The 16213-nt window shown below is 41.8% G+C and overlaps 1 protein-coding gene and 1 long non-coding RNA gene across 5 annotated transcripts in view; one reads left to right on the top strand and one right to left on the bottom strand.

Annotated features, from left to right (window-relative positions):
* The window catches only part of LOC118513550 (cGMP-dependent protein kinase, isozyme 2 forms cD4/T1/T3A/T3B), a 109295-nt gene extending 100631 nt beyond the window's left edge, over positions 1-8664 (bottom strand). Inside the window, exons 1-3 of one of the 4 annotated variants that reach the window (XM_036059442.1) lie at positions 8510-8654; positions 1613-1771; positions 122-853 (exon numbers count right to left, since the gene is read on the bottom strand). The gene's annotated coding sequence lies outside the window, so the exon portion shown is untranslated. Of the gene's footprint in view, positions 1-121; positions 854-1612; positions 1772-7215; positions 7448-8509 lie in introns of those variants that run through there. The other 3 variants (XM_036059441.1, XM_036059444.1, XM_036059443.1) reach the window with 3 other exon arrangements.
* On the top strand, positions 7941-8811 carry LOC118513551. Its single transcript, XR_004906477.1, has 2 exons — positions 7941-8243; positions 8374-8811. It is a non-coding gene; the product is annotated as an uncharacterized LOC118513551 (long non-coding RNA).
* Positions 8812-16213: the final 7402 nt, after the last annotated feature.

Below are 16213 nucleotides of genomic sequence, written 5' to 3'. Positions count from 1 at the left end.
CCACTCCAAAACTACCAAATCCAACGGAAACCACCACAAAACACCTTATGCACACCTTAAGCCAAAAGCCTGGGCATGATCGACAACTAACTACTGACACCACTACTACGGGGGTACGTACCACTTCCGAAAGGGATCGCCGTGTCCTGCGCTGGAGGAGCGTTCGGAACGCACTGAAATTGCTGAAATATCGCGGACTTGTTTTTAACAATGCCCGCGCAACACACAATACCAAAGCACGATTCGTCGACGAATCGATGTAACAACGCGAATCGTCGCGGTTGTAGTCGTCGTCGTCGATGTCGTTGAGCCGCCGGCGCCGTTATTCGATCGTCGATTTGTGGGGAGCTTCGCGTTTCTTCGGTGCACGCTGTGCTTCTTGGCCGTCGCTACCACCAACGCTCGCGCACACGCTTGTTGAAGGAACTTCGATTCGAATCGGCTTAATTGAGAACTTGGAACTGAAACGCACACACGGCACACACACACAACCGCGTTTACGGACGCGAGCTCCACTTCACTAATAGCAACCTCAAACACTTGACTCTTGAAAAATGGTACACACAACACTACCGCACGACACGGCCTGCTACTTCACTACGCCTGCTGTGTTAGCTGCTGCTGCTGCTGATAGCACCAATATCACTCACGGGGAGCCTCGCGGACGTGTGAAAAAAACGAGGTGAAAAAAGGCGCGTTTGCGGGGGTAAGAACGCGGGCGCATACACTTTTTTGTAAATATTTTCGTTTTAAATCACACAGATACGCACACACACACACGCTTACACACATACAAAACCGTTTGATTCACTTTGCCGTATGGGAGTTAAATTCACTGATAGGAATAAGCCGTCTGAGAGATAGAGGGAACATTAAAGCCAATTAACGACGATTTTCACTGAACTGTAGTTTAAAGCTAAATTAGTTAAATAAATATGTTTTTGGGACAAAAATATGAAATATAATCAAATATAAATTTAAACATCGTACAAGCTAACTGTCAAAATGCACGTGGCTTTAATATAGTGAAGGTCGCACCAGATTGCGTGGAAGCTATAACCTTTTAATCTCTATTTTATTGTTAATAACAAATTTAACTGAACTGGCTTTAATTATAATTTATTTTTAAAAATTCTATATTTTTATATTTTTAAAAATTTATAAGAAGCAATCAAAAAAATTAAATATAATTTAAAATAAGTTTCACATAATACGACCTTCTACTTTACGTAATTTTTTTTTAAATTTATAATTTATAAATTGCCCGAAACTTTGCTGAACAACATTTACTTATTTTTTCATACCAATTTTATGGCCCAAAAAGCAAAATCACAATCACAAAAAAACCACTTCTATGTACTGATTTACAATACTGTTATCGTGATTTCTCCTAACTGCAATTTTTGCCTGCAGTTTAATGCACTGTACCAAGAAGGCGACCGACTCTCGTATTACAGGCGACCAACAAAAAAACACCGTTTTTACGGTGCTTTCAACTGCACCCAAAATGCCAACAATAATGCCGAGCATGAACGGTGTTACTCAGTGCGGGCCACGCAAAAAAACCCGTCTACAAATAAACAGCACATCAAGCAAAATTGGCATAACCTACCGCTCCCAACGGACGACGGAAGAGGGAACGTTCTCACGTATAGGCAAACAAAATTGGTGTATATTTAATCAACGGCTTCAAACGACTTGGCAATGACCGTGGTGAGGTGTTGGTTTTCTTTCACTGCAAAACGATCCCGGTTTCGGCTGTTGCATAAATCTGGAAAGAAACGGGATAAAAGGGAAAGAATTAGTAATATGTTTAAAAGAAATATGTATGTTGAAATTTTTAATCATTCCACATAATTCTAAATAAACGTTATTCTTTAATCATTTCAAATTTAATATATCTTACACCATTGCTTTATAAATAAAGCACACCCGTACGGATCTAAATCTGTCCCACCGGTGCTACTGTAAGATAAGACGATTTAAAAATATTTCTCAACCACCGCGTGCGCGGTTGCCTTCTGCTGTTTTGGTTTGCGAATGTAAATTTGGCCACATTCTTCCACTCGTTTAATAGATTCAAAGAGATGCACACAACCGACCCGATTCAGAGGTCGAGCTTTGCATCAAACAATATCCTTCTGGTGTCGGGACCTCAGCCAACCGATAGATCTCTCGCCACGGATTTACCGATCAATATCGGTAGACGATATGGATGCTGCCCATAAAACCACCGCAAAGGTCGTCCAACAAATCGGTTTTCTGCAGAAACAGGTTGAGCCATGTGGACCACTTTTAGTGCGAAAAGCGAACACGCATTCGTTCGCAGTTTATAGAACGCTTTCCGGTTGTCACTAGGAGCGGGAATATTTCAAACGAGTAACAAAAACAAAAAGACAAACCACATGCCATCGAAGAACGAAGATCTTCAAAACAACGAAGATCTTCTCATTCCAATGTTTCTTTTTTTGTTGCGATCCTTCCGACCGATGTGTTGTGTTGTTTATCTACATAAATTAGCATAGCCGCCGGTCAGCGTGGAGCCAGCGTATTTTTTTTTTTTTTTTTTGGGGAGCATTTCGGTGTGACTCTTTAACTTCGGGCGGAATTTGAAAACCGCGGCACCCAAACTGGAATGATTGCAGTCCCCCGATCTTTTGAATGCAAATTGATGCGTCTTCCAGCGAAGGCTAAAAATAGAAAGCAAAGATGACTGCGTTCGAGGGGTTGCTGCCGAGCGTCGAGTTTAAGGGTGCATCCGGGGTAAACAGCACCCGGGTGCATTAGAATAAATATTGATGAGAGCTTGTTTGTGATGACAACGGTCTAAGAGGGAGACAGTTTTGCTACGTCTTTTCATGTGCCAATAAGTAGATGACGGGATGGTTTAAGAATGTATTGCGATTTGGGTTACTGAAAATTATAAGTTCTCTAGCTGATCAGTGTCCTGGGTCGATCGATTTTGAGCATTATATTTTCTTTAATGAAATACTATAGCTGACTTTCTAATAGGATGGTTAAGGATATAAATCGGATCGAATATCGAATCGGATCGGGATCGAATAATAGAAAATTCCCCCGAAAATTTACATTACCGAGTCTAAGATGACCCTCTAACGTTAGCTTCAAGGGGAGACATGCAAATCCATTCCAGTAACGGGCCTTGAGAGTTTTACATCCAGTTTCAACTAACATGTGATGTTGTGATGTGAAGTCGTCTGGTAAACTTGACCGGGATGTCAAAAGAGCTCAATGCGTCGTACAGTTTTACACAGGTTAAGCTGCCATATACAGGCTCTAAGACCAATAAACAGATGTTAAAGTGCAAAAATTTAATTTATACCTTAAACCTTGTACATGTTCTTGACTGTTTAGCGTCAGGCAACTATTATAAACAATTCATTTGCTACACGCCTGTTGAAGAATAAAGAAACCTCATACCTTGTCAATGTGAGGATCGCCGAGAGGACACAAATCGTTTACAGTTCAAGCTTCTAAATGCGTCTTAAAGGTCGGACGCATGTGAACTTTAAACAATTTATGTTGTTTACTTTCCACAAAACAACGGCGAAATGAATGTATATGCTGGGCACGGTCCATCTCTTAAGCGCTTTTCCTCACTGATCTGCAATACATTACACTCAACACTTCAACACTTCATTTTGGAACAAAAAACACAAAGTACCGCGTGGAATGATGTCACACCAGGAACGTTTAGAAGCCAACTCAATGAGCGCTTCGCTAACGACCTTCACCGTAAGCTGCGACAAGGAACCTCAATATCATGCTTATCGGCAGCGATTGTTTCTGTAGCCGTAAGTTAAGAGTTCTCACCGATTTGGCGCAAGCAAACGACCCTTTGATTTCGTATTGGACTTTCATTTCCTTTGGGGGTGTGTGTGTGTGTGTTTTTTCTCTTCAGTTTTAAACTTTTGATCGTAAATCCACAAACATTCCAATCGCTGGAAGCTTGGAACATTAATTGAACGTTGATTCTTTCCCCTTCCATGTGCAGCATTATATGCTTCTTCCCCATCAATGCAGGTGATACCGGGCGATAAGCTCGCTCGTAACGCTGCAGAGGAGCTGGCCGTGGCCCAGCCGCTCTGTTTATTAACCTAAACAGTTACGATCGATTCACGAGCCATCGATAACGTGCCCATGTGCTCGATACACGATAAGGATAAAAATAGATACCGTCGGTGTGAGCTGCACTCGAGCGGTGTCATGCTCACGTTGAGGATAAAAAAAAACTCGAGGCTCACTTGAGGGTGCTTACAAAAAAGGGTGTCCGAGGGTTCAAATGCAATCAACAAGCACCGGTTGTTGGAGCGTTGTGAAGGAAATTGCCGGGAAATTGCTATAATCACCTCGTTTCAACTCGTGCACGAGTAGCAACATTTTACCCCAGCATCAATGTGGACCACATTCGTGTTGCATCACTCGCCAAACGGTACCCTGAGTGGACACTGGCAGATGGGATAAAACCACATGTCACATCACCCGTGTTGTTCATATACCGCGAATGATTGATCAGAATCGTCAAACCTCTGTGCTCTGCATCTTGTAATTAGCACCCCCGTTCATATGTGGTGGCGGCATCGTTTGGAATTTGGCCTTCTATTTCGGTAATAGGCTGATAAGCAAATTTTCTCTGACCAACTGACCGAGCAAACGATCGATCAAACCCTTATTGAGGCTCATAAAAGCGTGCGTGTGACGTTCGCTCCACGAACCGGAAAAAACGGACGCAGCAAGATCGACAGATTTGATGAAATGTCACCGATTGCGAGCGGGTTGATACTGTGTGAGTAGGAAAATATGCCGCAAATGATAAGACCCTGAGAGGGCGGGGTGCTGATACGCGACTGGTGAGAGTTTTCATGACGAGGTGTTATTTTGTTTGATATTCGCAATTCATTCATAGCTCTATTGTATGTTCCGGGCATTCATTCAGATCTTACAGACAAACAAGTTAGAAATTCTTCATTTTAGAATACGAGTATTGACAAATTCTTATATAATCTTATTTTTATATTTTAACGTAAATATGAGAACAATCATCAAACTGCATTGAAATGTCATTATCTACATCGTCACAATCCTTATTTGGTGCTATGTTATATTGACAAAGGCTTTTTTAAAATTTCATACCTCGTGTTAAATATCCCCTGCTCGACCAAATTTCCCCTTCCTCGTAACTTAACTTTCGCTTAACCCATATCTGAACAAACGAACGATCATAACCGCGCGTCCCGTTCGACATCTGTGCAGCAATCTTTTCCCTCTAATCTGCAATCGTTGCAAACGTGCACAGCAAACTGATCATCCGTCGGATATCACGAGTCCAAAAACCAACATTGTCGCCATGGCGGTTGCTGGCTGCAAAAGCAAAAACCTTGGCCCATGCACAACCGACGGCGTTGTCTCCATGTATGCCATTTTGCTGCCATAATCGGCAACGCGTATTTACGATATGGACGCCTACAGCCAGCATTAGCCAGTCATAAACGTTGCCCGGGCGGTATAGAGGGATAAGACCACAAACTGCACCAAGCAGTTGCGATATTGGAGAAGGGTTGAATAAAGAAAAAATCCCCTGCAAAAAGGGGATTGGATACCGTGTCGCTTGGCGGAGAAGAATAATTTGACAGAAATTAAACATATTTCGCAAGGACAAAAGGTGATAATGGATGGATGGCAATAAAAGGATAAGTGTGTCACTGACTGTGCGAAGGTAATTGCGGACATACTTGCGAGGTTCGATAAATTTTATGGATATTTTTGGTGTTTCGGCTGGGAAAGGCGATAGTGGTTTCGATCTTCCCACTCTAGGGATGGATATCAAATCTCGCCCGGGTCGTGTCCCTTTCACGTGGAACTGATAACTATTTGTACTACATAGTCAAGGAAGCTTATTAAAAGGTTATTATAGAGCCTAACGAATGAGAAAATTTCACTATTCGTTATAAAATGAAATTTATCATACCATTAAAAAATGTACAAGAAATAATAACACGTTTCAAAAGTTCCTTTACCTATATTCATTGCGCTTTTAGATCTACCTATTTAACCAGTTCACCTTCTAAGTCTTTCTTATCACACCAGCACCATCTCTCCTAGGGCCCTTTCAGAAGGGATTACGCCAGCACAAATATAGACCCGGACAATCCCCTCCTAAGAACACCAAACAAATGCAGAACCAACACCCACGTGCTTGTGCAATAACGCCCCCATAACAACAACATAAACAACAGCCGACGATTAAGTGCACCATGCAATTCTGGCTGCACAAAAGTGCAACGGATGTAAACACATTTATTACCCGGGCTCGTACAACAAACTAAAAAAAAAAAATCGCAACCACATCAAACTAACCAGTGCGGTTTCTTGAGACCACAACGATCACGGGTACGTACGATCGAGCCGTATGAAGAGAATGTAAACAAATCGCTGTCAAATCATCATCACTCTTAGCATTCTTGCGATCGCGGATGCTGAGCTGGCGGGTGGGCGGCAAACGACCGGTGCAGGGCAGAAAGACGTCACTTGATATAATCATCTGTCATCAGTCCGATCGGTGTGGTTTATCGTGCGTTTAGTACAATTTACATCAATTGTGCAATCTCCCTGTACTCCCTGTACTCCCTGTGCAGGGCCACGGCGTTTTTTTCTGTCGGTACGGCAACCAAACAGAACCAGAAATGTACCACGGAAACGGATCTTCTCCCCACTCGCACACACACACACTGACACACATGCACGTACACACCGATGTGTTTGCTATGCTATAAATAAACAAAAGCACACTCTATTGCAGCGTTCACGCGGCACACGGATTTGGCACTTCTTTGGGCACAGCAGCCAGAGCAGACAAAGGAACGACAAACGCCTACGTTGTTGATGATCATCGCATCGTCAGCAAACGCATGGTGTCGATGCTAAACCTGCTGGCTCTAAGCATGCCTTGGTGACACAGCCACGAGGTGATCATCGAGCGTAGCTATGCGAGTGAAGATTTATTTGGAGACAAAAACACCACGTCACACGCACGCACAAGGGTGCGGGTTAGGGTTTTATCGTCGCCCAAATGTTTGATCAATTTTGACAGCTGTTTATGCTTGTCGAACAATCACTTCGATCACACGATCCCCCGGACAGTAGTAAGCTCCGATGTTACCAACAACCAAGAAAAACGGTCCCGCTGATACGTACCTCGTTTGGAAGCGAAACAACAGCTCAACATACACACACGTAAGTTGCATCCGGGGCGCCGATAATGACTGATAAAAGTCTGGTTTTTTGCGCTTCTTTCAGATCCCGGAGGTTGCTGCACACCCGGTTGTACCGTTATGCACCGGAGAATGCACACTCAACTTCGTTCAGGTGGGAGATATGCACAGTCCACCCGGGGGTCCAAACGATTTTCCGCGCGATCGAGACGGCGACGAGACACACACTCACCTCGCTCTCGGGCTGAGGAAAGCTTCTTCTGTACTGTGAGGTGAGAAAAAACGCGTCGTCCCTACCGGCCGTCGTCGCCGCAGCGTTAAAGGGAGGGAAAGCAAACAACGAAACAAAAAAAACGAAACCGGCGTACTTTGTCACACGTTTACACACACACAGACGCCACATACAGGGGGTCGCGGAAAGAGAGGTACAGACACACACACGTACACGCGGTGTTGCGCGAATGACAGCGCGAAGAAGAATGCGTGACGGGAGAACACGATCAAGCACAATGTAGCGGAGACATATACCCAAGCGCGCGCGCACACACACATGCTCTCACGCAGCCCAATTCGTTGATCTACCAGCTGTGCAGATCGGCGGATCGCGAATCACACGTGTGTCGGTGTGTGCGTGGAGCGAGAAGGAGGTTCTTCGCTGTTGAAGTTACTGCTGCAGAGAACTACACTTTTGCACAAGAAGGCACTTGTTCTACCGGAATGACAACCTTCCACTCTGCCGTTGCGAAAAAGGGCACGTCGATGATGTCGCTGACTACCTTCCAGGTGATCGAGCGATCGCAGCAGCACCAAATGCTATTGAATGTGTTTATTGTTGATAGTTCACTTGCGGGAGTTCACAACATTAGTAAACAAGTGTTAAAATCGCACACACGCAGGCACAAATTTCACAAACTTTTCGGAAGGGGAGAAAAACCGAGCACCGTGCGTGCGTGACCGTGTCCAAACTTTACACCGCGCTGGACGAAATCGATTGGCGCAAAGCAGCGTGAGGTAATAATGATGGACAACGTGTTTTTGTGTGTTATCAGTGCCGCTACGCAATGGGGATGGAAGGGCAACTAATTCTCATCTCTCTCTCTCTCTCTCTCTCTCTCTCACACTCTGACACGCGCTTCTTAAGCCCCAACATACAATCAGCGATAGACTACTTTCACTCGTACTTCAGAGCGATGATCATCCACCGATCGGCATCGACAACAAACAAAAAAGCGGGTAACACACTTCTAAATTAAACACCCTGCTGGATATTGACTCACTTGTTTATGGTGCTAAGCGATCGCGAGAACACCAAAACTGCACCTAACTTCGCGCACACGTGAAGATCGAACGCAACAACACAACAAAACGCGCTACTTAGTGCTAAGATACCACGGGCCGCGGCGGACAACGTAAATCACGGTTCCCCGAATGCCCGGTGCGATTTACAGGGTGGACCGGATTTGTTGAGCGGATAACACCCTAATTGTAGGGTGTTATTTAAAAAAATAAATCTCTTTTATGGACTCTCTAGAAATGAGGATAATGTTTGGGATATGTTGAAATAATAGAGAATATTTTATTCTGGACCAGTCCGATCGTTTGATAATAGGAAAGAACCGGTATCAAATCCCATTCTGTACTACTATTGAGTTACCGGTAAAAAAGCCATGGAACCCAGAAATGGTAGGCCAAGCCCTCTCGAGTTTGCAGTTAGTGCCCAAGAAGAATCGTAGATATTCAAGTGAGTACGATCAACATGACGATTGATCCCCCGTTCATTGAGATATTCGCTTCAGTTTATTTTATTATTTTTCTAATCATTTATCGCTGGTTTTGATGTCACTTTCAATTTATACCGAATATTTAAAAACAAAACCTTCTAAGCACTAAGCGCACTTACAGGCGATAATCAAACCAAAAACATTGGTAAAATTATTTATGACGTTTATGAAACGCATCGAAAACTAATTTATGCTGCTAAATACGAAATAATCTCGGTGTACCCTGTAAGTTAAACGGCTTCGACAGCCGCGCACAACTACGTGCGTGCGTATGTGCCGTCAGTTTTTGGGGGGATGGACGAATGGGCCGCTTGCCGGTGTATGTGTTTCGTGCCATGGATCATACGCATACACCGTGCTCCAATGCTATCTGAAAGAGAGAAAGATACAGTGGGTCGAACAGAAGTTTGTACAGCATGTAGCAAATGGAAGATTTATTGTTTGGGATAAAAAAAATTGTAAGTATTGAACTCGGCATTACAAGAGATAAGAAATTATTAATTAATTAATTAATTAATTAATTAATTTATTTATTATTTATTGATTGATTGGTTGATTCCCCCACCCAACTTGAAGCCGGTTTTTATGCTTGTATTTCACAACCACAATCTTACACTTTTTCAACATTGGCATTCTGTCCCTTCCAAACTTCCAGAATTTAAACTGAAACTGCACGTGTTTGTGGTTATCCTACAGGCATGACGCACCACACAAGATCGCGCTTCGAATGCCCTTTTAAACACTTCCTTCCATTTCCAATCGTACAAAATTGCCAAAGATCATAAGGCCGAGGATGTTTTACTGCTTATCTTCTATCGAAAATCTCCAAGACTCTGGCAATGCAAGTCTTGTAAGGGAACAGCGAAGCAGACAGTCTACCCAACGGGAGGGAGCGAATTAGAAGGTAAAGGTTGCAATAAGCGCAATTGACGGCCTCAGAATCGACCCGACAGATCGTTTGCGCAATCGCAGATAACGCAAATGATACGCCTGGTGCATAAATGCATCTATGATGCTTATAATGATGCTAATAACAATGTCGATCCGGACTGGATGGTCACATCCCGTCTTGCTCCCACCCCTTTCGCTGCTCCATAGGTACCAGCACCGAAAAGAGGCGTTGTTTAGGTTTAGTGGGTTGCACATGCACCGTGCAGTGCATACCACCTTCGATGCACTTTGCATTTGTAATTGACCCGCAGAGCGGTGCAACTACTGCTGGTGGCGGCGTTTCGATGATGAGGTTTTGGGATTGCATTGTACTGGGGAAGAGTAGAGAGATATCTCATGCAAAACACAATGTTTGTGCAGTATCGGCTTTGGCGTGCGGTTAAGCTTGTTTTTGTTTTCGTTGCACACTACAGGGCTGCATCGGGCGATTTGTTTCAAGTGTGCTCGTTGCATTTTGGATGCATGGATCGCGCTCGCGCAGTTTGGGTGTAACAGAATATATCGCGTGCAGTATGCACACTGGTTTGCATTTTTGACCGCGAGAAACACAAAAGTGGTTCCACAGCGTTGTATTTTCAATAGATTTGCCGACAGCCGGTGCATCCTGCGCGGAATACAAATGGCAAACGATTTTAAGTATGCCACGGGATCTTTTGTGGCAATGAGGAATTTTGATAGACACTGGGTTTAAATCAATATTGTTCGAGCGTCGACTGAGCAGCAACAGTTGTTGGCGGCATGGTAATTGTATGGAAAATGTGGCAACTATGTATTGGAACGGAATAAGCGGAGATCTTTTGTATTTTGCGTTGGTAAATTGTAATAATGGTATTTGAAAATATTAATCAGCTTTTATTATATGTTTAAAATTCCAAATAGATAATTAAATGTTTGAATAATATTTTAGAATTTCAGCAATACATATTAAATACAAACTGCCTGTTTTTTCTGTTTGAATAAACAGTTATAAAGGTTTAAAATAAAATAACAATAAGTATTTTGAAATTTTTAATAAAATTTTAAAACATTTTAGATAAAATTTATTTATTTATTTATTTATTTATTTATTATTACGGACTGGTGCCGTATTGTCACCACCACGTGTGGTGACTGTGAATTAAATTCACGAAAACAAACAATGAAAGAAAATTGACTAGGCATTTCCTCCTAGTCATTTGCCATATCCCGGGCACGCTCGGTTGTAGATAAAATTTATGTTCAAATAAATAGTTTCATTAACTCTTTAAGTAAACCATAAGGATAACCGAGCATGCCCGGGATATGGCAAATAACTAGGAGGAAATGCCTAGTTAATTTTGTTTTATTGTTTTTTTCGTGAATGTAATTCACAGTCACCACATTCAGTGGTGACAATACGGCATCAGTCCGTAATACTTTATTAATAAATAAAATAAATAAATAAACCATAAGGATACAAATCATTGATTCTCGTGTGTTTTGGAGTATTAATTTTTTTTACAAAACTAAAAGGCATAGAAAGGGATAACCAGGAAGGCCTGGCCGTATTTTTAAGGATACCAAAGCTCATAACGTCATTGAACGACGAGAAGGAGAAATAAATGCGGAAATGGTCAATGCGCAAGAATGAAAGAAAACACACGATAAAATTCAAATTCGCCAACCTACAACAGCATGTGTTGGTAGGCGTCATTCAGCTCGAAGAAGCTTTCGATTTCGCCCGTTCGTTATACCTGGCGAAAATGAGCTTGCACAGTATGGAGGGGAATACGCCTGCTGGTATGCAATTTGCGTGACATCTCACCTCAAACAGTATGCAATGTGAGATTTGAATTGAAATTGGGAGCGTGTTCGTTATTCTGGTGTGAAAAACTAATCTGAATTTTGTTTTTATTTTATATTTTGAGGAAATTATGTGTTTAAGCACATGTATTTTTAAATATAATTAGTTTTCATTGTTTCATTTCGATACTGTATCAAAAAATTATTGCGCACAAATACAAATACATACAACACTTCTTATGCTGATGCAGTAGAATAAGGCATTTTGGCTCCTGTGTTTGCCTTATGCTCGTTTGCAGATGTGTTTGTTGGAAGCGTTTATGTCCAAGACAACTATAATGTTGCAAAATCAGTTTAAAGTAAATTGTTTTCTTTTATCACCTATTTTTAACATGCTTTTAATAATTTTAATGGTGTATTGCAAAATATTTCGAATTAGGAAACCAAATTCATATGTTACTCCTTGTTTGTTTGTCGATTGGATACACCATTCGAAATTCAAAAAGCCTAATATGAAAGGTGCATTTTTTATAAGACAAGTGATGCATTAAACACTTCCCAGCTCCTGACACACTTAATCATTCGATTACTAATGAAAGAAACTCGTTCGTATTCGAAAACCCACAATGAAAAAAAGGTTTACCTCCAAATAGCAAAGCAAAAATCATTTCATTCCAAATTTGCCAAAAACTAAATAATCCTAACTGGACCTCCGGGAGACTAGGTTTCCTCGCTTACACCTCAGTTAGCGCCACTTTTCCTTCCACACCAAACAAACGCAGAAAGAAAGAAACACCCCCAAAAAAACCTTTTGCAATCCGATTTACGAATCTACTGTCCAGAATGGGTTTTTGGCTCCCATTTTCGTTAAGTGATTGGATTTCGAGGGGAGCAGGAACGGCAGCCAGCCAGCGAGCCAGCAAGAAAAAGCACATGGGGCACATCGTTGCGGGTCTAGGATGCGAACGAGGAAAGCAATTGTTTTGTTTTTGTAGCCACACGTAAGGATGCCTGCCCGTCTGCATTTCAAACAGCGTACGTATTGCGAAGAATATAAGGCGTCCCACACATTTCTCACTCACTGTCCTCACGCCGTAGGGCGAAACAACCCGCAAAACCGGAACCATTTACTTCGTTAGTGCTGCGGGAGGGTTGAAAAGGAGGGGAAAAAGGGGGGAAGAAAAGCGTTGGGTCCGAAAGGCTACGAAAGAACTAATATCCCAAATAACACACCAGCAGCAAAACGGGAGCAACTCAATTCGAGGATATAAATGACCTCTATTATTGGAATTTATCTTAATGGAAAATGGACCATCGTTTCTAGCCTTCAAAAAAAAAACCCTTCGTCCGTGGCAATCGTTTTGGGGGTTGTTTGCCCAAAATGCTAGGAGAAGGTAATAAATTTTATTGCTTTTTTGTTATTAGATTTTTCCCTTCGCTTTCTCGTCTGGAAGAGTTGGTGCGTGCGAATCCTTGCGTCCTTTTATTTGCCTATCCAGTACTTTTATTTGGTTTGTTTCTTATCAAACAAATTTGACGAGATATTAACTCACACTATTTGGTTATTTTTTTACTTGTAAAATAATAAAGTGATAAATAAGAAATAGAATCCTGAGAGTTAACGAAGCCCCAAGACATCGTTTGGAATTGATTCGTTCCACGGGCAGATATGTCTTTGACACAGTCAATCCCTTACAAATCTCAAATCCGATCCATCACTTTCGAAGACATTTCTGCACACATCAAACCGTAGTTCTATGACATTGCTGTGTTTTGCTCTATTTAAACGTTGAGTAAAAGCATCATTCAATTTTTTCACACCGGAACGCTCTCTGGCAGCCTTTCCCATTTAGTTGAAGTATTTATCTTTTGCTTGCATCTGATTGCAATCTAACAAAAAGGGTATTTATGCTTCCAGGCTTTCCAGCTTCATTGCAATTTTTCCGCAACTATTCAATTTCCGAGTTCCGAGTTTTCTTCGCCAAAGTGCAAAATCTCATCCCACTGCACTGAAATCTGCTTACACCAAGAGAGATAAGAAAAAAAACGCAGCACCGGTTGCATCGACTGCTGCTTGCAAAACACGCCAACCGTTCATCATATATTCCGATTGATCCCGAGCCTGGAGATGACATTTTTATTTGTTATTTATCTACCCACTTCTTGGCGCACCGGTGTCTCGATTTACAACTACTCCGGCTTAGGGCACGGCTGTAAACCAACGCTGCCGTACACAGTTAGTCGATGAAATGCATTTAAATGCGTCTCAAGTGCAGATGGACATCTGAAATAGATGATTTCAGCTCACCGTTCATAGGTTTCGCCCGGGATGCAGTTTGTAGGTTTGGTAATCTTTTGGTCGCTTTTGGCCTGTGGTCTAGCCGGGTGACGGGGGAAAAGAAAAACAAATTATTCATTCTTTATCGCGGCAACTTTCCTGGAGGTAGGATAAGTATGTTTTGATATTTGTTTGCTAGAATTATAGGCCCGTCTTTGATGTGTTTTTTGTTGTTGAATGCATTTCGTATTAAGGAGTAAAGATGCAAGATTTGCTGTAGATTGATAAAATATTCGGTTTGTAGATAACAGAAATGGGAGTTGCATGAGATTAAGTACGTTTTTTTTCTTAATTTGAGTGTACAAATTTTTAATCAAAACTCTGATGTACTAAATTATCGCGTAAAATGTAGTGAAACATATTAAAATAGTATTAATAGAATAATATAACATGCAATATGATGAATTCACTTTCAAAAAATAGTAAAAATAGTTAAAAAATATTATATTTCATGAAAGAGCATGCATTTAATACAGCTGTATGATATAATCCATTTTATATATTTGATTTTTCCAAACGAACTTAGGATGAAATTTCTCCTACTTGTGCTAATATGACTTAAAAAAGCTTCACGCAGAGAGATCTCAAGTATGTTTAGAGACGATAGCCTCTTACCTTCTGCGTTTGAATCCTCCAGGCACTAAGAACTTTCGTGTTGTTTTTATCGAGATGGAAATTTTAATAGTATCCCGGTAATAAACCGCTCAAAATGAGGAAAAATGTCTGATTTGCATGGATTTGCATTTTGAGAGCATCATTTTGACTATATAAAATGACTCTGCAATGCACCGCGTAGTGTTTAACGACCGGGCGACAGTCCTTCATCAAAACTGTTTAGAGTTTATTGATCAGTAGTCTACGTCAACAGTTCAAAGTTTTGGTGGTAGAATCAAAACCTCTAAGCCACCACGATGCAAACTTTTAGAGACGACCCCAAGAAATCCGCTCTAATATTGACTGGGTCACCTACATCGCTGAAGTGCCACTAATGATTCAAGAGCGATCCCAATATGACGTTAACAGCAATCTGAGCATCGTGGAGGCGATAGATCCAGTCTTCAGGAAGCCGCGAGTCTTCATTATCAAGGGCCGACCCAAGACCGTCTATTTTGTCATGATGACATATGTCGTCACATACAAAATGGACCAGCAATTCGGTGATCTTCTTCAGTGGCTACTTATACGTTGGCACTAACGAAATCTCGAAAAGACTCGGTCTGCCATTTCTGTCTTTCTGTGACTTGATGTTACCTGTAGTTGGATAGTCAGTCCTGCGTACGGGGAGGTGGTCTGGATGCAATTGGAACCCCGGTCATGTCGTGTGAAGAGTGGTGCCGATGGTTAGTCGCTACTGCCGATACTATTAATTATCTTAGAATTCAGGGCAAACCTGGTATCTCTACATGATAGAGATAGAGTCTCTATATGAAATAATGAACGTCATCCAGACACCATCTACGGTTTATAGATAGCGCATCCTTAACAGGTTTTCCAACGTCGTTGAAAGACTACTAACAGTGCGTAAAAATAATACAAATAAGTCCTGGATAGTTACAATACTAGGGAAGAGTAGGTGTTTTAAATGAATCGTTAATGTAACAAATTGCGAAAAAAGTTTTACGACAATTTCCAACAAAAAAGAAAATTAATTATGAAATCTTCCTCGTCTTGGAAAAATTATGAAAATCCTTTTAACCAGTTAAGGATCCTGCCTTCCTCGCGCAGTACAGCGACTAGACAATCAAACCGATCTCACTGAGTTCCTTCAATGCCATACCAAAAGAATCCATCCATGTTTTCATATTATCCTACCGATTGTCAGGAAAATATTCTTCCCCATGAAAAGAACGTACGCAAGCGCCAGAACAGCCTCGCTCATGGCGTAGCACGAAACACGAGCCAAACCTCACTGGAGGGAGAGTTCTGCACTGAGAGTTTCTCAAAGATAGGGGAAATTCTAGGACTTCCCTGTCACACTAGTGGCCAAACCCTTCACGCCTCTTATCATTACTGCCTGCCAGGAGTATCATATGTTGATTAAATTCCTGTCCAAATCCACCCCACCCCTTCCTTACACATCCCGACCAGTCTTCTTTCCTAATTTCCCCTTCTATTTCCATCGCTCTCTCCCTGCGGGAAAGGACGAACGC

Source organism: Anopheles stephensi, chromosome 3 (assembly GCF_013141755.1).
Source record: "Anopheles stephensi strain Indian chromosome 3, UCI_ANSTEP_V1.0, whole genome shotgun sequence".
NCBI lineage: Eukaryota > Metazoa > Arthropoda > Insecta > Diptera > Culicidae > Anopheles > Anopheles stephensi.
Note: the sequence above shows the minus strand (reverse complement) of the source record. Positions and strands in the feature narration are given on the sequence as shown.